Raw genomic sequence first — 20504 nt, 5'->3', positions numbered from 1 at the left:
ATGTGAGGAATGTGTATGTGTTTAAAAGGAAGGAAATTGCTGTAAAGGATAGTGTGAAGGTGATTTTGGGGAAGATGTATGTGTGTTTCCTATGGGACAAAAAGAGGAGAGGGGAAGTGGATGCGGAGGGAATATGGAAAGTTAAAAAGTGGAGATATATTGTTAGTACCTCTTGATTTTTGTTATTGTTGTTTTGAAATATGAAATAAATATTTCCGATGATGATGGGGACAGCAAATTGCGTATTGGATTTGACGCAGCTGTTTTGATGGAATTTTCCTTTGTCTGGTTTCCATAGACTGTGGAATTTGCTCGTCTGAGGAGAAAAAAAAAAAAAAAAAAAAAAAAAAAAATCTGTTCTTATCAGTTTAATATCTGATACGTCCCCTATCTGGGGACCATATATTAAATGGATTTTTAGAACAGGGAGATGGAAAAAGAGCTTGCTCTGTCCACTCCACGCATTGACCTGGTATTGCAGTATCTCCAGGACCGGTGCACCCCTTCTTTAATGCAGTTTCTAAAATCAGAAAGAATTGAATTCAATGTTTTTTGTTCATTTTGCTTGTTTGTCGGATTTTGGGATGGACTCTTTGGCTTTGCTTTTCTTCTCCTCATTGGATTTTTCATGTTCAAAGTTGCAGAAGCCAGATTACAAGCTCATTTTGGTTCAACTTCAGCAACTGTGCATTGCATTGCCATGTAATGTGATGCAATGCTATCTTTCTAGCTCTCCCTTTTTACTTCCTTTTGGATAAACAGACATATTAGGCAAGCATTTTGGAGCTTTCACCTAAATAACTACAGGTGGTGAGATAAGCTGCACAATATAATTGACCTTTCAGTATATTGTTGCACACACACCAGCTATTTAGCAAATGCCCTTGTTATCAACAGCAGCCTTTTAAACTCACCTGAGCTAACAGGTATGTGCGCTGGTTACTCTGCTGCGCTTAAAATTTCTTTTTTGGTTTGCTACAATGCCTTTTCTGAAACGTTGTCTCCTTCTGCTGGAACACTGACTTCTTTCATTTAATGCCTGCAGACTATAAAAGAGAACCCAACCCAAAAAGTTTGGTTGATTAGTCTGTGGCATTCTGTTAAACTGTTGCTTATGGCGGTCTCTGTGAGCTTCTCAGCGACATTCAGCCAGCCAGGTATCCTGCCTGCAGTAGATGGAATGTGGCAATGGAACGCTGGCTGCGCGTGTCATAATAGGCTCTGAGCCTTTATATACCTGTGCACAGCAGCAGCCACCTTCAGTCTGCTGCTGGACAGCCAGCAGCAGCAGCAGCAGGAGAGGTATGTAATCAGGAGCCCTCCTGCTAAGGGTAGACAGCTGCTCGTTCCACCCCACCCCCCGCCTTAATTGGTTCTCCTCCCTTCCAACGGTGTTGAGGCGGGTGGGAACAGCAGGGGGTGAAGGTGCTGTGTTTAAAGAGGTGGAGTTATGCAGATCTAAAACGCGTGGATTGCAGCAGCAGCAAGCCGAAAAGTGCAGGCATGTAAGGGATCTAGAGGTTGACAACATGTCTTCTTAACGGGAGTCCAGGAGCTCATCTCCACAAATGGACTTTTCAGGATCCTTGGGTGGCTCCGTAGTTTGAAACCAATTCTGGTTATCGCTTCTCGGCCTTTTGGCTAAGATCAAGTGTAGTATCTGTTCTTATCAGTTTAATATCTGATACGTCCCCTATCTGGGGACCATATATTAAATGGATTTTTAGAACAGGGAGATGGAAAAAGAGCTTGCTCTGTCCACTCCACGCATTGACCTGGTATTGCAGTATCTCCAGGACCGGTGCACCCCTTCTTTAATGCAGTTTCTAAAATCAGAAAGAATTGAATTCAATGTTTTTTGTTCATTTTGCTTGTTTGTCGGATTTTGGGATGGACTCTTTGGCTTTGCTTTTCTTCTCCTCATTGGATTTTTCATGTTCAAAGTTGCAGAAGCCAGATTACAAGCTCATTTTGGTTCAACTTCAGCAACTGTGCATTGCATTGCCATGTAATGTGATGCAATGCTATCTTTCTAGCTCTCCCTTTTTACTTCCTTTTGGATAAACAGACATATTAGGCAAGCATTTTGGAGCTTTCACCTAAATAACTACAGGTGGTGAGATAAGCTGGACCGGGGAGAGTCAGTGGATGTTGTATACCTTGACTTCTCCAAAGCGTTTGATACCGTGCCACACAAAAGGTTGGTATATAAAATGAGAATGCTTGGTCTGGGGGATAATGTGTGCAAGTGGGTAAATAGCTGGCTGAGTGATAGAAAGCAGAGGGTGGTTATCAATGGTGTAAGCTCAGGGTGTGTCAGGGTTACTAGTGGGGTGCCTCAAGGGTCTGTCTTGGGCAATATATTATTTAATATATTTATTAATGATCTAGTGGAAGGGTTGCATAGTAAAATAGCAATATTTGCAGATGATACTAAACTTTGTAAAGTAGTTAATACAGATGAGGATAGGGCACAGCTACAGGAGGATTTAGATAAATTGGGGAGTTGGGCCAAAAAATGGCAAATTGGGTTCAATGCCGATAAATGTAAGGTCATGCACATGGGAAAGAAAAACAGCAGTCACCCATACATATTAAATGGGAAACCGTTGGGGAAATCTGACATGGAGAAGGACCTGGGCGTCTTGGTTAATAGCAAATTAAATTGGAGTGCCCAGTGTCAGGCTGCAGCTGCGAAGGCAAATAGAGTCATGGCATGCATCAGAAGAGGAATAGGGGCATATGATGAGAACATTGTTCTTCCTCTGTATAAAGCGCTGGTAAGGCCGCACTTAGAATATTGTGCACAGTTCTGGGCTCCGGTGCTCAGGAAAGACATATTGGAGCTAGAGAGGGTACAAAGGAGGGCGACTAAGGTAATAAAGGGAATGGAGGGACTAGAATACCCAGAGAGGTTGTCAAAATTAGGCCTATTTACGTTGGAAAAGAGAAGGCTTAGGGGAGACCTCATAAACATGTATAAATACATCAGGGGGCAGTACAGAGATCTCTCCCATGACCTGTTTATACCAAGGATGGTGACAAAGACGAGGGGGCACACTATGCGTCTGGAGGAAAGGAGGTTCCTGCACCAGCATAGAAGGGGATTCTTTACGGTCAGAGCCGTGAGACTCTGGAACTCTCTGGGAGAGGAAGTGGTGATGTCCAACTCACTTAATGAGTTCAAGAGAGGCCTGGACGCCTTTCTTGAGAACAATAAAATTACATCTTACGCTTAGTGATAGTTAATTAATCCAGGGATTTAATCTGACTGCCAGATTGGAGTCGGGAAGTGAATTTTTCCTCAATGATGTAAATTGGCCTATACCGCATGGTTTTTTTTTGCCTTCCCGTGGATCAACGCTGCGGAATAGCTGCAGTGCACAAGAAATAGGCTGAACTCGATGGACGCTTGTCTTTTTTTCGGCCTTATAAACTATGTAATTATGTAACTATGTAATAAGCTGCACAATATAATTGACCTTTCAGTATATTGTTGCACACACACCATCTATTTAGCAAATGCCCTTGTTATCAACAGCAGCCTTTTAAACTCACCTGAGCTAACAGGTATGTGCGCTGGTTACTCTGCTGCGCTTAAAATTTCTTTTTTGGTTTGCTACAATGCCTTTTCTGAAACGTTGTCTCCTTCTGCTGGAACACTGACTTCTTTCATTTAATGCCTGCAGACTATAAAAGAGAACCCAACCCAAAAAGTTTGGTTGATTAGTCTGTGGCATTCTGTTAAACTGTTGCTTATGGCGGTCTCTGTGAGCTTCTCAGCGACATTCAGCCAGCCAGGTATCCTGCCTGCAGTAGATGGAATGTGGCAATGGAACGCTGGCTGCGCGTGTCATAATAGGCTCTGAGCCTTTATATACCTGTGCACAGCAGCAGCCACCTTCAGTCTGCTGCTGGACAGCCAGCAGCAGCAGCAGCAGGAGAGGTATGTAATCAGGAGCCCTCCTGCTAAGGGTAGACAGCTGCTCGTTCCACCCCACCCCCCGCCTTAATTGGTTCTCCTCCCTTCCAACGGTGTTGAGGCGGGTGGGAACAGCAGGGGGTGAAGGTGCTGTGTTTAAAGAGGTGGAGTTATGCAGATCTAAAACGCGTGGATTGCAGCAGCAGCAAGCCGAAAAGTGCAGGCATGTAAGGGATCTAGAGGTTGACAACATGTCTTCTTAACGGGAGTCCAGGAGCTCATCTCCACAAATGGACTTTTCAGGATCCTTGGGTGGCTCCGTAGTTTGAAACCAATTCTGGTTATCGCTTCTCGGCCTTTTGGCTAAGATCAAGTGTAGTATCTGTTCTTATCAGTTTAATATCTGATACGTCCCCTATCTGGGGACCATATATTAAATGGATTTTTAGAACAGGGAGATGGAAAAAGAGCTTGCTCTGTCCACTCCACGCATTGACCTGGTATTGCAGTATCTCCAGGACCGGTGCACCCCTTCTTTAATGCAGTTTCTAAAATCAGAAAGAATTGAATTCAATGTTTTTTGTTCATTTTGCTTGTTTGTCGGATTTTGGGATGGACTCTTTGGCTTTGCTTTTCTTCTCCTCATTGGATTTTTCATGTTCAAAGTTGCAGAAGCCAGATTACAAGCTCATTTTGGTTCAACTTCAGCAACTGTGCATTGCATTGCCATGTAATGTGATGCAATGCTATCTTTCTAGCTCTCCCTTTTTACTTCCTTTTGGATAAACAGACATATTAGGCAAGCATTTTGGAGCTTTCACCTAAATAACTACAGGTGGTGAGATAAGCTGCACAATATAATTGACCTTTCAGTATATTGTTGCACACACACCAGCTATTTAGCAAATGCCCTTGTTATCAACAGCAGCCTTTTAAACTCACCTGGGATAACAGGTATGTGCGCTGGTTACTCTGCTGCGCTTAAAATTTCTTTTTTGGTTTGCTACAATGCCTTTTCTGAAACGTTGTCTCCTTCTGCTGGAACACTGACTTCTTTCATTTAATGCCTGCAGACTATAAAAGAGAACCCAACCCAAAAAGTTTGGTTGATTAGTCTGTGGCATTCTGTTAAACTGTTGCTTATGGCGGTCTCTGTGAGCTTCTCAGCGACATTCAGCCAGCCAGGTATCCTGCCTGCAGTAGATGGAATGTGGCAATGGAACGCTGGCTGCGCGTGTCATAATAGGCTCTGAGCCTTTATATACCTGTGCACAGCAGCAGCCACCTTCAGTCTGCTGCTGGACAGCCAGCAGCAGCAGCAGCAGGAGAGGTATGTAATCAGGAGCCCTCCTGCTAAGGGTAGACAGCTGCTCGTTCCACCCCACCCCCCGCCTTAATTGGTTCTCCTCCCTTCCAACGGTGTTGAGGCGGGTGGGAACAGCAGGGGGTGAAGGTGCTGTGTTTAAAGAGGTGGAGTTATGCAGATCTAAAACGCGTGGATTGCAGCAGCAGCAAGCCGAAAAGTGCAGGCATGTAAGGGATCTAGAGGTTGACAACATGTCTTCTTAACGGGAGTCCAGGAGCTCATCTCCACAAATGGACTTTTCAGGATCCTTGGGTGGCTCCGTAGTTTGAAACCAATTCTGGTTATCGCTTCTCGGCCTTTTGGCTAAGATCAAGTGTAGTATCTGTTCTTATCAGTTTAATATCTGATACGTCCCCTATCTGGGGACCATATATTAAATGGATTTTTAGAACAGGGAGATGGAAAAAGAGCTTGCTCTGTCCACTCCACGCATTGACCTGGTATTGCAGTATCTCCAGGACCGGTGCACCCCTTCTTTAATGCAGTTTCTAAAATCAGAAAGAATTGAATTCAATGTTTTTTGTTCATTTTGCTTGTTTGTCGGATTTTGGGATGGACTCTTTGGCTTTGCTTTTCTTCTCCTCATTGGATTTTTCATGTTCAAAGTTGCAGAAGCCAGATTACAAGCTCATTTTGGTTCAACTTCAGCAACTGTGCATTGCATTGCCATGTAATGTGATGCAATGCTATCTTTCTAGCTCTCCCTTTTTACTTCCTTTTGGATAAACAGACATATTAGGCAAGCATTTTGGAGCTTTCACCTAAATAACTACAGGTGGTGAGATAAGCTGCACAATATAATTGACCTTTCAGTATATTGTTGCACACACACCAGCTATTTAGCAAATGCCCTTGTTATCAACAGCAGCCTTTTAAACTCACCTGGGATAACAGGTATGTGCGCTGGTTACTCTGCTGCGCTTAAAATTTCTTTTTTGGTTTGCTACAATGCCTTTTCTGAAACGTTGTCTCCTTCTGCTGGAACACTGACTTCTTTCATTTAATGCCTGCAGACTATAAAAGAGAACCCAACCCAAAAAGTTTGGTTGATTAGTCTGTGGCATTCTGTTAAACTGTTGCTTATGGCGGTCTCTGTGAGCTTCTCAGCGACATTCAGCCAGCCAGGTATCCTGCCTGCAGTAGATGGAATGTGGCAATGGAACGCTGGCTGCGCGTGTCATAATAGGCTCTGAGCCTTTATATACCTGTGCACAGCAGCAGCCACCTTCAGTCTGCTGCTGGACAGCCAGCAGCAGCAGCAGCAGGAGAGGTATGTAATCAGGAGCCCTCCTGCTAAGGGTAGACAGCTGCTCGTTCCACCCCACCCCCCGCCTTAATTGGTTCTCCTCCCTTCCAACGGTGTTGAGGCGGGTGGGAACAGCAGGGGGTGAAGGTGCTGTGTTTAAAGAGGTGGAGTTATGCAGATCTAAAACGCGTGGATTGCAGCAGCAGCAAGCCGAAAAGTGCAGGCATGTAAGGGATCTAGAGGTTGACAACATGTCTTCTTAACGGGAGTCCAGGAGCTCATCTCCACAAATGGACTTTTCAGGATCCTTGGGTGGCTCCGTAGTTTGAAACCAATTCTGGTTATCGCTTCTCGGCCTTTTGGCTCAGACCTAGTGTTTGGACAAGAGGTTCCTTGTGTACTAGCCCTCGGCCTTCCAGCATCGCCACTTCGGTGGCTTAAGCTGGATGCTGCTATAGGGGGAGAGTGAGGAGGAAACGAGAAGGCGATTCCTGAAGCGACCATGGGTGTCAAGCTTCGCTTTGCTGGGACCGGGGATCCCCGGGTCAAGAATGCTTTCCGTATCGAGGTCTCTGAGGAGAAGAAGGACCATTTCTCGTTGTCATACCTGGTCAACGCCATTTTCTATGAAATCCTGAAGATCCAGAAGTCGGAGATCATCTGTTTGCAGGAGTTCAGAAGGGAGCATAGGTACGTCTTGGTGCTTTCTTCTATGGCGGCTTGCCAAAACCTTTTCAAAACTCTTCAAGTCCTTTCAGAGCACCCTCAGCTGGATGGACTTATCTTCACTGTACTCTACTCTAAGGGGGATATCCCGGTGGTAGTATTCATGCACAACCCCTTTATCTCCCGGGATGATATCACTGCATTCCTGAGAAGACACTGCATTTTTGTGCAATTCTCCCATAAAATCTTAAATGGAGAAGGGCTGTGGACTGGGAAGTATAAATACTTTGTGAGGTTTGGGATAGACCCTCATGGTCCTGGAGGTATTCACTATCCTCCACTGAACTTTACAATTGGAAGAGACTCTGGATATCTGTTTTTTCCCGAGGCGCCATTGTTCTGCAGGAGATGCAACATGTTCGGGCATATCCAGGATTTCTGCAAACAATTGCCAAACTGTAGAAAGTGCAACAAGTACGGTCATCTGGCGAAGGATTGTTCCAACCCGGTGGTATGTGATGCCTGCGGGGAGGAAGGACATGTGATTCGGGATTGTAAGGCTAAAGTCAAGCCTAGGTCCTTCTCCGAAGTGACCAAAGGTAAGCCTACTGTCCCTGCTGTTACCCCACAGGTGACTACTGCAGAGATCAATGAGGAGACGGAGCCCCCTGAGGTTGAAGATCTGGTGGGTGAGGCCCAGACCCTGTTGGACCCTCCAGCCCCTGCTGGGCCAAGTATGGAGATCTCCGAGTTGGATGTGGACCTCCCTCATCAGTCCGAAATATGTGGTGAGGGTGACATGGATGTGTCTCTTGCTCGAACCCCTGCATTGTCCTGGGGTGCTACAGACGAAGAGGTGGCCAGGGATGGTGGCCAAGGAGACTTTACTTCTGGGAGGTCTTTTGATGATGATGATACTCCTGAACTGGCCAATAAAAAACCCAGACGAGAGTACTCACCTGCCAGCGGAGGGTGCGACAGTCCTGCAAGTGACCGCATTTACCCGCAGGATGTCTTCTCCCCTGATGCTCCTTACCTTGGCATCCCTGAGAGCATCAACACCTTTGGGGTGCTTTCCCAGTCTGATGATAATGGATGAGTATGGTGTGATCAACATTGAGTCATGTATTTCTTTTCTTTAATTAATGTCTTGCCAATCTGGTTGGGATGTAGTGTCCCTAAATGTAAGGCAGATCAGATCTAAAATCAGAAGAACAACTGTTCTGGACTACCTGAAACATTTAGGTGCTGATGTTTTTTGCCTTCAGGAGTGTGGGATTCAGGATGCTCCTTGTGACAAAGACTGGCCTTACGGACAGCATATCTGGTCAGGGTCTAATCATAATAAAAATGATGGGGTGGGGATATTAGTTGGGAATAAAGAAATCTCTATTGATAGTTATATTGTGGTGGAGGTGGGCCGATGTTTAATTGCATTTTTGAGTTATAGAGGGTGGCGGGTCAGAATTATTAATTTATATTGCCCTACAGGGAAGGAAGAGCGGCTTGCTCTTCTTGAAAAATTAAGTTTTTTTCTTCCAGGGAAATCTCCCACTATTTTTGTTGGGGACGTTAATTGTGTCACAGAAGGAAAGTGTGACATAACAGGAAAGAAATTGTCCCATTTAATTTGTGATTTTTCCTTTTTAGATGCAGCAGTTGTTGTTCTTGGCATGCCACCACCGCCGACATACCATGCTGACCGTGGTGAGATTCATTCCAGAATTGATTTAATGTTATTTTCTAAAAATATGGTATGTTTGGATTTTTCTCAACAAAAGGTACCTTTTTCGGACCATGAATGTTTGAGAGGCGTGTTTTGTGCGAATGGTGACCAAGTGTATGGCGGTGGGGTATGGAAGTTGAATGCAAGGCTGTTAGAGGATGATGAGGTGATGAATGAGTTTAATGTAAAGTATGAAAGATGGAGAATGCGTAAGAAGGATTTTGTCTGTGTTCTTGACTGGTGGGACTGGGTGAAAGTGCAATTTAAAACTTTCTTCAAAAAGTGGGGCTATAGAAAAGCTGCCAGATATAGGAATAGGTTTAATGACCTTAATAGACGGATTGACTGGTTGAGAAAGTGTGTTGCAAGTGGTTTGGAGATGTCTGATCAACTTACTGAGGCTAAGAATGAATTGAAGCGTGTGTTGGATGAGAAAGGAAAGGAAATTATATATCGTACTAAAATTGAGCACCTGGAGAAAAATGAGAAGTGTACGAGGTTCTTTTTTAAAAAAATGAATGGTAGGAAGACTGATATGAATGAAGTTGTGAATGAAAGTGGAACCAACTGTATGGGTGAGGATGTGCTGAAAGAAGTGAATAGGTTTTATAGCAAGTTGTATGATGAGAAATGGATTGACTCTGGGCTTGTGTCATATGTTCTGAATGGTGTGGAGAAAAAACTTGATTCTGAGGAGCGTGATCTGTTGTGTGAGGATGTAGTTCTGGATGAAGTGAAGAATGTGGTGTGGAGTGCTAAAAAGAGTAAGACTCCTGGAAAAGATGGTATACCTGTAGAGTTGTATGTGAAAGCATGGGAAGTTTTGGGAACAGATTTGACTGAGGTATGTAAGTATATGTGGGTGAATGGTAGGTTGTGTGAATCAATGAAAGAAGGAGTGGTTGTGCTTGTGTATAAAAAGGGTGAGAGGAAACGTTTGGAAAACTGGAGACCAATAACACTGCTGAATTCGGATTATAAGGTCTACAGTAAGTTACTGGCAAATCGTATGCGTGAAGTGATTGGTAGTGTTGTGGAGGAGGACCAAGTATGTGCAGTGCCTGGAAGAAGTATGAGTGATAACTTGTTATTGTTGAGAGATATAATTGGGGATTGCAAGGATAGAAAGCAGAAATGTATGACTTTAGCTATTGATTTTGAGAAGGCGTTTGACAGGGTTTCGCATGTGTTTTTGTTTAAAGTACTGGAAAGAATGGGGTTTCCTAGAGAATTTGTGAATTGTGTAAAATCATTGTATGATTGTGTGTCAAGTGAGTTCTTGGTTAATGGGTGGCTGTGTGACAAAGTGAAGATTAGGTCAGGAGTAAGGCAGGGGTGTCCTATGTCCCCCGTCTTATTTGTATGTGTAATAGAACCATTGTTATGTTTGATTAGACGGGATAAAATGATGAGAGGTTTGTTGGTGCCTGGTAGTGGTGGTAAGCATGTGAAAGTGTTAGGTTATATGGATGATGTTGTGGTTGTGAGTGAAAGTATGGCTTCTTTGAGTAGAATTAAATTGCTTTTGGATTTTTTTGTTGGTGCGTCTGGTTTTAGGGTAAATTGGAATAAATGTAGTTTTAAATGTTTTGGAGATAGTAGTATTCGTATGGATGGTGTAAAGTGTGAAGTGGGTGCAATCAAGATTTTGGGCGTATTATTTAATGATGACTTAAAAGGGAATGAAAGTTGGGAAGAGTGTGGTATGCGGGTTGAACGTAAATTGAATTTTTGGCGAATGAGAGAATTGACTCTGCGTGGTAAGGTATTAATTATCAAAGCAGTGATTCTCCCTATCCTGCTTTATGTGGCGACTGTTTTTCCTTCTCCTTACAGGAAAATTAAGAGAATAGAGAAGTTGGTATTCACATTCCTGTGGTGTAGTAAGATGGAGAAGTTGAAGCGGGAGAGCCTTTTTAAGGCTTGTCAGCATGGTGGGCTGGCCTTTCCCAATATTGAAGTTTTTTTAGGTCTTAATTATATTAAGACTGTGGTTACTTTGCTGGGTAAAGGCAATAAAGGTGCTTTTATGGCTAATTATTCTGCTGGATGGATGTTGTATGGGTTATGCTGGAGGAAGAGAGATGCGAGTGTGCCTGTGGCCTTTAAGTGTCCTGTTTGGTATGAGGTGATTGAGAAATTTGTGAGAAAGCATGATTTGTTGAGTGTGGGAATGAATGATTTTAGAATGACCAAGAATGTGGTGAAAAGAATGAGTGCAAATGAGGTAGAGTGTAATATTGTTGGGCTGAGAGGGAATGAGGTTTCAGATGCATGGAAGAAGTTAGATACGTTTGGGATGTCAAACAAACAGAAGGATGTGGTGTGGATGACTTTACATAATATTTTACCTGTGAGAGAAATGCAGAAGAAAAGAGAGTTGATAAGAACAGATGTGTGTCCGAGAGTGGGATGTGGTGGTTGTGAGACTGTGAGGCATGTTATGTGGGATTGTGAGTACGCGTACAGTGTGTGGAAGTGTGTAGGTGGATTGTGTAAGGGTTTAGCAGGCGTGAATTTTGTGGATTGGCGTGTGGCGATGTTTGGAATTGGTGCGTGTAGTCGGTCTAAAGATAGAATTTTATGGTTGATAATGGCTTGTGTGATGGAGAGTTTGTGGGATGCAAGGAACCTTGGACTTTTCAAGAGGAAATCTTTATCAGTGAATGAATGTGTTAGACTTATTCTTTCAAGACTATACCTGATATATAAGTTGGACAGCAGAGGCGGTGGTGGCACAGATGCCGAAGGGATTTGGAAATTTAAAAAGTGGCATTACCTTATCAAATACCAGTGATTTTTTTCTTTGTGATTCCTTGAAGTTTCTGCATTTGTGTTACGTAAAGGATGTTCCCTTGTGATTATATTTCGTCTTATACTACTGCTAAATAAATAGAACCATGATGATGAGAAGTTTTAAGTAGCAAATTTTGGAGAAATTCATACTGTTTGCTAAAAAACTAAACTGAATGGTTTAAAAAAAAAAAAAAAAAAAAAAAAATCTGTTCTTATCAGTTTAATATCTGATACGTCCCCTATCTGGGGACCATATATTAAATGGATTTTTAGAACAGGGAGATGGAAAAAGAGCTTGCTCTGTCCACTCCACGCATTGACCTGGTATTGCAGTATCTCCAGGACCGGTGCACCCCTTCTTTAATGCAGTTTCTAAAATCAGAAAGAATTAAATTCAATGTTTTTTGTTCATTTTGCTTGTTTGTCGGATTTTGGGATGGACTCTTTGGCTTTGCTTTTCTTCTCCTCATTGGATTTTTCATGTTCAAAGTTGCAGAAGCCAGATTACAAGCTCATTTTGGTTCAACTTCAGCAACTGTGCATTGCATTGCCATGTAATGTGATGCAATGCTATCTTTCTAGCTCTCCCTTTTTACTTCCTTTTGGATAAACAGACATATTAGGCAAGCATTTTGGAGCTTTCACCTAAATAACTACAGGTGGTGAGATAAGCTGCACAATATAATTGACCTTTCAGTATATTGTTGCACACACACCATCTATTTAGCAAATGCCCTTGTTATCAACAGCAGCCTTTTAAACTCACCTGAGCTAACAGGTATGTGCGCTGGTTACTCTGCTGCACTTAAAATTTCTTTTTTGGTTTGCTACAATGCCTTTTCTGAAACGTTGTCTCCTTCTGCTGGAACACTGACTTCTTTCATTTAATGCCTGCAGACTATAAAAGAGAACCCAACCCAAAAAGTTTGGTTGATTAGTCTGTGGCATTCTGTTAAACTGTTGCTTATGGCGGTCTCTGTGAGCTTCTCAGCGACATTCAGCCAGCCAGGTATCCTGCCTGCAGTAGATGGAATGTGGCAATGGAACGCTGGCTGCGCGTGTCATAATAGGCTCTGAGCCTTTATATACCTGTGCACAGCAGCAGCCACCTTCAGTCTGCTGCTGGACAGCCAGCAGCAGCAGCAGCAGGAGAGGTATGTAATCAGGAGCCCTCCTGCTAAGGGTAGACAGCTGCTCGTTCCACCCCACCCCCCGCCTTAATTGGTTCTCCTCCCTTCCAACGGTGTTGAGGCGGGTGGGAACAGCAGGGGGTGAAGGTGCTGTGTTTAAAGAGGTGGAGTTATGCAGATCTAAAACGCGTGGATTGCAGCAGCAGCAAGCCGAAAAGTGCAGGCATGTAAGGGATCTAGAGGTTGACAACATGTCTTCTTAACGGGAGTCCAGGAGCTCATCTCCACAAATGGACTTTTCAGGATCCTTGGGTGGCTCCGTAGTTTGAAACCAATTCTGGTTATCGCTTCTCGGCCTTTTGGCTAAGATCAAGTGTAGTATCTGTTCTTATCAGTTTAATATCTGATACGTCCCCTATCTGGGGACCATATATTAAATGGATTTTTAGAACAGGGAGATGGAAAAAGAGCTTGCTCTGTCCACTCCACGCATTGACCTGGTATTGCAGTATCTCCAGGACCGGTGCACCCCTTCTTTAATGCAGTTTCTAAAATCAGAAAGAATTGAATTCAATGTTTTTTGTTCATTTTGCTTGTTTGTCGGATTTTGGGATGGACTCTTTGGCTTTGCTTTTCTTCTCCTCATTGGATTTTTCATGTTCAAAGTTGCAGAAGCCAGATTACAAGCTCATTTTGGTTCAACTTCAGCAACTGTGCATTGCATTGCCATGTAATGTGATGCAATGCTATCTTTCTAGCTCTCCCTTTTTACTTCCTTTTGGATAAACAGACATATTAGGCAAGCATTTTGGAGCTTTCACCTAAATAACTACAGGTGGTGAGATAAGCTGCACAATATAATTGACCTTTCAGTATATTGTTGCACACACACCATCTATTTAGCAAATGCCCTTGTTATCAACAGCAGCCTTTTAAACTCACCTGAGCTAACAGGTATGTGCGCTGGTTACTCTGCTGCGCTTAAAATTTCTTTTTTGGTTTGCTACAATGCCTTTTCTGAAACGTTGTCTCCTTCTGCTGGAACACTGACTTCTTTCATTTAATGCCTGCAGACTATAAAAGAGAACCCAACCCAAAAAGTTTGGTTGATTAGTCTGTGGCATTCTGTTAAACTGTTGCTTATGGCGGTCTCTGTGAGCTTCTCAGCGACATTCAGCCAGCCAGGTATCCTGCCTGCAGTAGATGGAATGTGGCAATGGAACGCTGGCTGCGCGTGTCATAATAGGCTCTGAGCCTTTATATACCTGTGCACAGCAGCAGCCACCTTCAGTCTGCTGCTGGACAGCCAGCAGCAGCAGCAGCAGGAGAGGTATGTAATCAGGAGCCCTCCTGCTAAGGGTAGACAGCTGCTCGTTCCACCCCACCCCCCGCCTTAATTGGTTCTCCTCCCTTCCAACGGTGTTGAGGCGGGTGGGAACAGCAGGGGGTGAAGGTGCTGTGTTTAAAGAGGTGGAGTTATGCAGATCTAAAACGCGTGGATTGCAGCAGCAGCAAGCCGAAAAGTGCAGGCATGTAAGGGATCTAGAGGTTGACAACATGTCTTCTTAACGGGAGTCCAGGAGCTCATCTCCACAAATGGACTTTTCAGGATCCTTGGGTGGCTCCGTAGTTTGAAACCAATTCTGGTTATCGCTTCTCGGCCTTTTGGCTAAGATCAAGTGTAGTATCTGTTCTTATCAGTTTAATATCTGATACGTCCCCTATCTGGGGACCATATATTAAATGGATTTTTAGAACAGGGAGATGGAAAAAGAGCTTGCTCTGTCCACTCCACGCATTGACCTGGTATTGCAGTATCTCCAGGACCGGTGCACCCCTTCTTTAATGCAGTTTCTAAAATCAGAAAGAATTGAATTCAATGTTTTTTGTTCATTTTGCTTGTTTGTCGGATTTTGGGATGGACTCTTTGGCTTTGCTTTTCTTCTCCTCATTGGATTTTTCATGTTCAAAGTTGCAGAAGCCAGATTACAAGCTCATTTTGGTTCAACTTCAGCAACTGTGCATTGCATTGCCATGTAATGTGATGCAATGCTATCTTTCTAGCTCTCCCTTTTTACTTCCTTTTGGATAAACAGACATATTAGGCAAGCATTTTGGAGCTTTCACCTAAATAACTACAGGTGGTGAGATAAGCTGCACAATATAATTGACCTTTCAGTATATTGTTGCACACACACCATCTATTTAGCAAATGCCCTTGTTATCAACAGCAGCCTTTTAAACTCACCTGAGCTAACAGGTATGTGCGCTGGTTACTCTGCTGCGCTTAAAATTTCTTTTTTGGTTTGCTACAATGCCTTTTCTGAAACGTTGTCTCCTTCTGCTGGAACACTGACTTCTTTCATTTAATGCCTGCAGACTATAAAAGAGAACCCAACCCAAAAAGTTTGGTTGATTAGTCTGTGGCATTCTGTTAAACTGTTGCTTATGGCGGTCTCTGTGAGCTTCTCAGCGACATTCAGCCAGCCAGGTATCCTGCCTGCAGTAGATGGAATGTGGCAATGGAACGCTGGCTGCGCGTGTCATAATAGGCTCTGAGCCTTTATATACCTGTGCACAGCAGCAGCCACCTTCAGTCTGCTGCTGGACAGCCAGCAGCAGCAGCAGCAGGAGAGGTATGTAATCAGGAGCCCTCCTGCTAAGGGTAGACAGCTGCTCGTTCCACCCCACCCCCCGCCTTAATTGGTTCTCCTCCCTTCCAACGGTGTTGAGGCGGGTGGGAACAGCAGGGGGTGAAGGTGCTGTGTTTAAAGAGGTGGAGTTATGCAGATCTAAAACGCGTGGATTGCAGCAGCAGCAAGCCGAAAAGTGCAGGCATGTAAGGGATCTAGAGGTTGACAACATGTCTTCTTAACGGGAGTCCAGGAGCTCATCTCCACAAATGGACTTTTCAGGATCCTTGGGTGGCTCCGTAGTTTGAAACCAATTCTGGTTATCGCTTCTCGGCCTTTTGGCTAAGATCAAGTGTAGTATCTGTTCTTATCAGTTTAATATCTGATACGTCCCCTATCTGGGGACCATATATTAAATGGATTTTTAGAACAGGGAGATGGAAAAAGAGCTTGCTCTGTCCACTCCACGCATTGACCTGGTATTGCAGTATCTCCAGGACCGGTGCACCCCTTCTTTAATGCAGTTTCTAAAATCAGAAAGAATTGAATTCAATGTTTTTTGTTCATTTTGCTTGTTTGTCGGATTTTGGGATGGACTCTTTGGCTTTGCTTTTCTTCTCCTCATTGGATTTTTCATGTTCAAAGTTGCAGAAGCCAGATTACAAGCTCATTTTGGTTCAACTTCAGCAACTGTGCATTGCATTGCCATGTAATGTGATGCAATGCTATCTTTCTAGCTCTCCTTTTTACTTCCTTTTGGATAAACAGACATATTAGGCAAGCATTTTGGAGCTTTCACCTAAATAACTACAGGTGGTGAGATAAGCTGCACAATATAATTGACCTTTCAGTATATTGTTGCACACACACCATCTATTTAGCAAATGCCCTTGTTATCAACAGCAGCCTTTTAAACTCACCTGAGCTAACAGGTATGTGCGCTGGTTACTCTGCTGCGCTTAAAATTTCTTTTTTGGTTTGCTACAATGCCTTTTCTGAAACGTTGTCTCCTTCTGCTGGAACACTGACTTCTTTCATTTAATGCCTGCAGACTATAAAAGAGAACCCAACCCAAAAAGTTTGGTTGATTAGTCTGTGGCATTCTGTTAAACTGTTGCTTATGGCGGTCTCTGTGAGCTTCTCAGCGACATTCAGCCAGCCAGGTATCCTGCCTGCAGTAGATGGAATGTGGCAATGGAACGCTGGCTGCGCGTGTCATAATAGGCTCTGAGCCTTTATATACCTGTGCACAGCAGCAGCCACCTTCAGTCTGCTGCTGGACAGCCAGCAGCAGCAGCAGCAGGAGAGGTATGTAATCAGGAGCCCTCCTGCTAAGGGTAGACAGCTGCTCGTTCCACCCCACCCCCCGCCTTAATTGGTTCTCCTCCCTTCCAACGGTGTTGAGGCGGGTGGGAACAGCAGGGGGTGAAGGTGCTGTGTTTAAAGAGGTGGAGTTATGCAGATCTAAAACGCGTGGATTGCAGCAGCAGCAAGCCGAAAAGTGCAGGCATGTAAGGGATCTAGAGGTTGACAACATGTCTTCTTAACGGGAGTCCAGGAGCTCATCTCCACAAATGGACTTTTCAGGATCCTTGGGTGGCTCCGTAGTTTGAAACCAATTCTGGTTATCGCTTCTCGGCCTTTTGGCTAAGATCAAGTGTAGTATCTGTTCTTATCAGTTTAATATCTGATACGTCCCCTATCTGGGGACCATATATTAAATGGATTTTTAGAACAGGGAGATGGAAAAAGAGCTTGCTCTGTCCACTCCACGCATTGACCTGGTATTGCAGTATCTCCAGGACCGGTGCACCCCTTCTTTAATGCAGTTTCTAAAATCAGAAAGAATTGAATTCAATGTTTTTTGTTCATTTTGCTTGTTTGTCGGATTTTGGGATGGACTCTTTGGCTTTGCTTTTCTTCTCCTCATTGGATTTTTCATGTTCAAAGTTGCAGAAGCCAGATTACAAGCTCATTTTGGTTCAACTTCAGCAACTGTGCATTGCATTGCCATGTAATGTGATGCAATGCTATCTTTCTAGCTCTCCCTTTTTACTTCCTTTTGGATAAACAGACATATTAGGCAAGCATTTTGGAGCTTTCACCTAAATAACTACAGGTGGTGAGATAAGCTGCACAATATAATTGACCTTTCAGTATATTGTTGCACACACACCATCTATTTAGCAAATGCCCTTGTTATCAACAGCAGCCTTTTAAACTCACCTGAGCTAACAGGTATGTGCGCTGGTTACTCTGCTGCGCTTAAAATTTCTTTTTTGGTTTGCTACAATGCCTTTTCTGAAACGTTGTCTCCTTCTGCTGGAACACTGACTTCTTTCATTTAATGCCTGCAGACTATAAAAGAGAACCCAACCCAAAAAGTTTGGTTGATTAGTCTGTGGCATTCTGTTAAACTGTTGCTTATGGCGGTCTCTGTGAGCTTCTCAGCGACATTCAGCCAGCCAGGTATCCTGCCTGCAGTAGATGGAATGTGGCAATGGAACGCTGGCTGCGCGTGTCATAATAGGCTCTGAGCCTTTATATACCTGTGCACAGCAGCAGCCACCTTCAGTCTGCTGCTGGACAGCCAGCAGCAGCAGCAGCAGGAGAGGTATGTAATCAGGAGCCCTCCTGCTAAGGGTAGACAGCTGCTCGTTCCACCCCACCCCCCGCCTTAATTGGTTCTCCTCCCTTCCAACGGTGTTGAGGCGGGTGGGAACAGCAGGGGGTGAAGGTGCTGTGTTTAAAGAGGTGGAGTTATGCAGATCTAAAACGCGTGGATTGCAGCAGCAGCAAGCCGAAAAGTGCAGGCATGTAAGGGATCTAGAGGTTGACAACATGTCTTCTTAACGGGAGTCCAGGAGCTCATCTCCACAAATGGACTTTTCAGGATCCTTGGGTGGCTCCGTAGTTTGAAACCAATTCTGGTTATCGCTTCTCGGCCTTTTGGCTAAGATCAAGTGTAGTATCTGTTCTTATCAGTTTAATATCTGATACGTCCCCTATCTGGGGACCATATATTAAATGGATTTTTAGAACAGGGAGATGGAAAAAGAGCTTGCTCTGTCCACTCCACGCATTGACCTGGTATTGCAGTATCTCCAGGACCGGTGCACCCCTTCTTTAATGCAGTTTCTAAAATCAGAAAGAATTGAATTCAATGTTTTTTGTTCATTTTGCTTGTTTGTCGGATTTTGGGATGGACTCTTTGGCTTTGCTTTTCTTCTCCTCATTGGATTTTTCATGTTCAAAGTTGCAGAAGCCAGATTACAAGCTCATTTTGGTTCAACTTCAGCAACTGTGCATTGCATTGCCATGTAATGTGATGCAATGCTATCTTTCTAGCTCTCCCTTTTTACTTCCTTTTGGATAAACAGACATATTAGGCAAGCATTTTGGAGCTTTCACCTAAATAACTACAGGTGGTGAGATAAGCTGCACAATATAATTGACCTTTCAGTATATTGTTGCACACACACCATCTATTTAGCAAATGCCCTTGTTATCAACAGCAGCCTTTTAAACTCACCTGAGCTAACAGGTATGTGCGCTGGTTACTCTGCTGCGCTTAAAATTTCTTTTTTGGTTTGCTACAATGCCTTTTCTGAAACGTTGTCTCCTTCTGCTGGAACACTGACTTCTTTCATTTAATGCCTGCAGACTATAAAAGAGAACCCAACCCAAAAAGTTTGGTTGATTAGTCTGTGGCATTCTGTTAAACTGTTGCTTATGGCGGTCTCTGTGAGCTTCTCAGCGACATTCAGCCAGCCAGGTATCCTGCCTGCAGTAGATGGAATGTGGCAATGGAACGCTGGCTGCGCGTGTCATAATAGGCTCTGAGCCTTTATATACCTGTGCACAGCAGCAGCCACCTTCAGTCTGCTGCTGGACAGCCAGCAGCAGCAGCAGCAGGAGAGGTATGTAATCAGGAGCCCTCCTGCTAAGGGTAGACAGCTGCTCGTTCCACCCCACCCCCCGCCTTAATTGGTTCTCCTCCCTTCCAACGGTGTTGAGGCGGGTGGGAACAGCAGGGGGTGAAGGTGCTGTGTTTAAAGAGGTGGAGTTATGCAGATCTAAAACGCGTGGATTGCAGCAGCAGCAAGCCGAAAAGTGCAGGCATGTAAGGGATCTAGAGGTTGACAACATGTCTTCTTAACGGGAGTCCAGGAGCTCATCTCCACAAATGGACTTTTCAGGATCCTTGGGTGGCTCCGTAGTTTGAAACCAATTCTGGTTATCGCTTCTCGGCCTTTTGGCTAAGATCAAGTGCAGTGATCTAGCGGCTGCTGCCTTGGTCTTGGCTGAGAGGTGCTCGGGGTACCCGGCTCCTTGGCCTGGGGGGATCGCTCTGTTTTTCAGCAGGGCTTCACCTCCCTGCTGCTATTAGGGAGTCGGATTAGTCCCCGGGCAACGGGAGGCGATCATCTACCTGGCACTTCGGTGTTGAAGGTTTCTATTGAGAAGAGGAGAACCTGTTTGTGAAGAAGATGTCTGCAGCATCACATGAAGGAGAGGAAGATCATGTGCCTGAATTCGCTAAGGTGCAGAATTCTATTCGTTTGGTTGTTCAGGAGAACTTTCGAGATCAAAAGGATTTTAGGTATGTGATGAGTCAAGTTCTTGTGGATCTTTTTGGTTTGAAGACAGAAGAAGTGTTGGCGATAATGGACTACCCCAGGAGGGGTGTTTATGATATAGTTTTTGTTGACAAAGTTTTTTTTGAAGGATATCTAAGGAAAATGACTGCAAGCCAGGATAAAAGAATGGAGGGGATAAGTGTAATGCCACACTTCCCCGTTAGAGATAAATGGATCATTGTTAAAATGTACTCTCCATTGGTGGACGAAGAGGATGTTCTTACATTTTTGGAGTTTTTTTGTTTGTCAGTAACACCAAAAGGGAAGATTTATAATGAATTTGGTTTTTGGACTTCGAAGTGGAAATTTTTGGTCCGTTTCAAAGAAGATGAGCAGGGGACTGTGTTGCTTCCCCCAGCTAGGTTTAAGTTGGGTAATA

The 20504-nt window shown here is 44.0% G+C and overlaps 8 non-coding genes and 2 pseudogenes across 8 annotated transcripts; all 10 read left to right on the top strand.

The window, feature by feature from the left end:
* The first annotated feature begins 275 nt into the window (after positions 1 to 275).
* Positions 276 to 506, top strand: LOC141193705 (U2 spliceosomal RNA; annotated as a pseudogene).
* Positions 507 to 1621: 1115 nt separating this feature from the next.
* On the top strand, positions 1622 to 1812 carry LOC141193958 (U2 spliceosomal RNA). Its single transcript, XR_012266759.1, has one exon. It is a non-coding gene; the product is annotated as a U2 spliceosomal RNA (small nuclear RNA).
* Positions 1813 to 4265: 2453 nt separating this feature from the next.
* Positions 4266 to 4456, top strand: LOC141193957 (U2 spliceosomal RNA). Its single transcript, XR_012266758.1, has one exon. It is a non-coding gene; the product is annotated as a U2 spliceosomal RNA (small nuclear RNA).
* A 1115-nt stretch (positions 4457 to 5571) lies between these two features.
* LOC141193955 (U2 spliceosomal RNA) lies at positions 5572 to 5762 on the top strand. The gene has a single exon (XR_012266756.1). It is a non-coding gene; the product is annotated as a U2 spliceosomal RNA (small nuclear RNA).
* A 6106-nt stretch (positions 5763 to 11868) lies between these two features.
* On the top strand, positions 11869 to 12080 carry LOC141193683 (U2 spliceosomal RNA; annotated as a pseudogene).
* Positions 12081 to 13195: 1115 nt separating this feature from the next.
* LOC141193954 (U2 spliceosomal RNA) lies at positions 13196 to 13386 on the top strand. The gene has a single exon (XR_012266755.1). It is a non-coding gene; the product is annotated as a U2 spliceosomal RNA (small nuclear RNA).
* Positions 13387 to 14501: 1115 nt separating this feature from the next.
* On the top strand, positions 14502 to 14692 carry LOC141193953 (U2 spliceosomal RNA). Its single transcript, XR_012266754.1, has one exon. It is a non-coding gene; the product is annotated as a U2 spliceosomal RNA (small nuclear RNA).
* A 1115-nt stretch (positions 14693 to 15807) lies between these two features.
* On the top strand, positions 15808 to 15998 carry LOC141193952 (U2 spliceosomal RNA). The gene has a single exon (XR_012266753.1). It is a non-coding gene; the product is annotated as a U2 spliceosomal RNA (small nuclear RNA).
* A 1114-nt stretch (positions 15999 to 17112) lies between these two features.
* LOC141193951 (U2 spliceosomal RNA) lies at positions 17113 to 17303 on the top strand. The gene has a single exon (XR_012266752.1). It is a non-coding gene; the product is annotated as a U2 spliceosomal RNA (small nuclear RNA).
* Positions 17304 to 18418: 1115 nt separating this feature from the next.
* Positions 18419 to 18609, top strand: LOC141193950 (U2 spliceosomal RNA). The gene has a single exon (XR_012266751.1). It is a non-coding gene; the product is annotated as a U2 spliceosomal RNA (small nuclear RNA).
* Positions 18610 to 20504: the final 1895 nt, after the last annotated feature.

This window comes from Phyllobates terribilis, unplaced genomic scaffold, assembly GCF_046119375.1.
Source record: "Phyllobates terribilis strain yellow unplaced genomic scaffold, ASM4611937v1 Scaffold_66__1_contigs__length_7565176, whole genome shotgun sequence".
NCBI classification, from domain to species: domain Eukaryota; kingdom Metazoa; phylum Chordata; class Amphibia; order Anura; family Dendrobatidae; genus Phyllobates; species Phyllobates terribilis.
The sequence above is the reverse complement of the archived record's forward strand: the minus strand, read 5'-3'. Positions and strand labels throughout refer to the sequence as shown.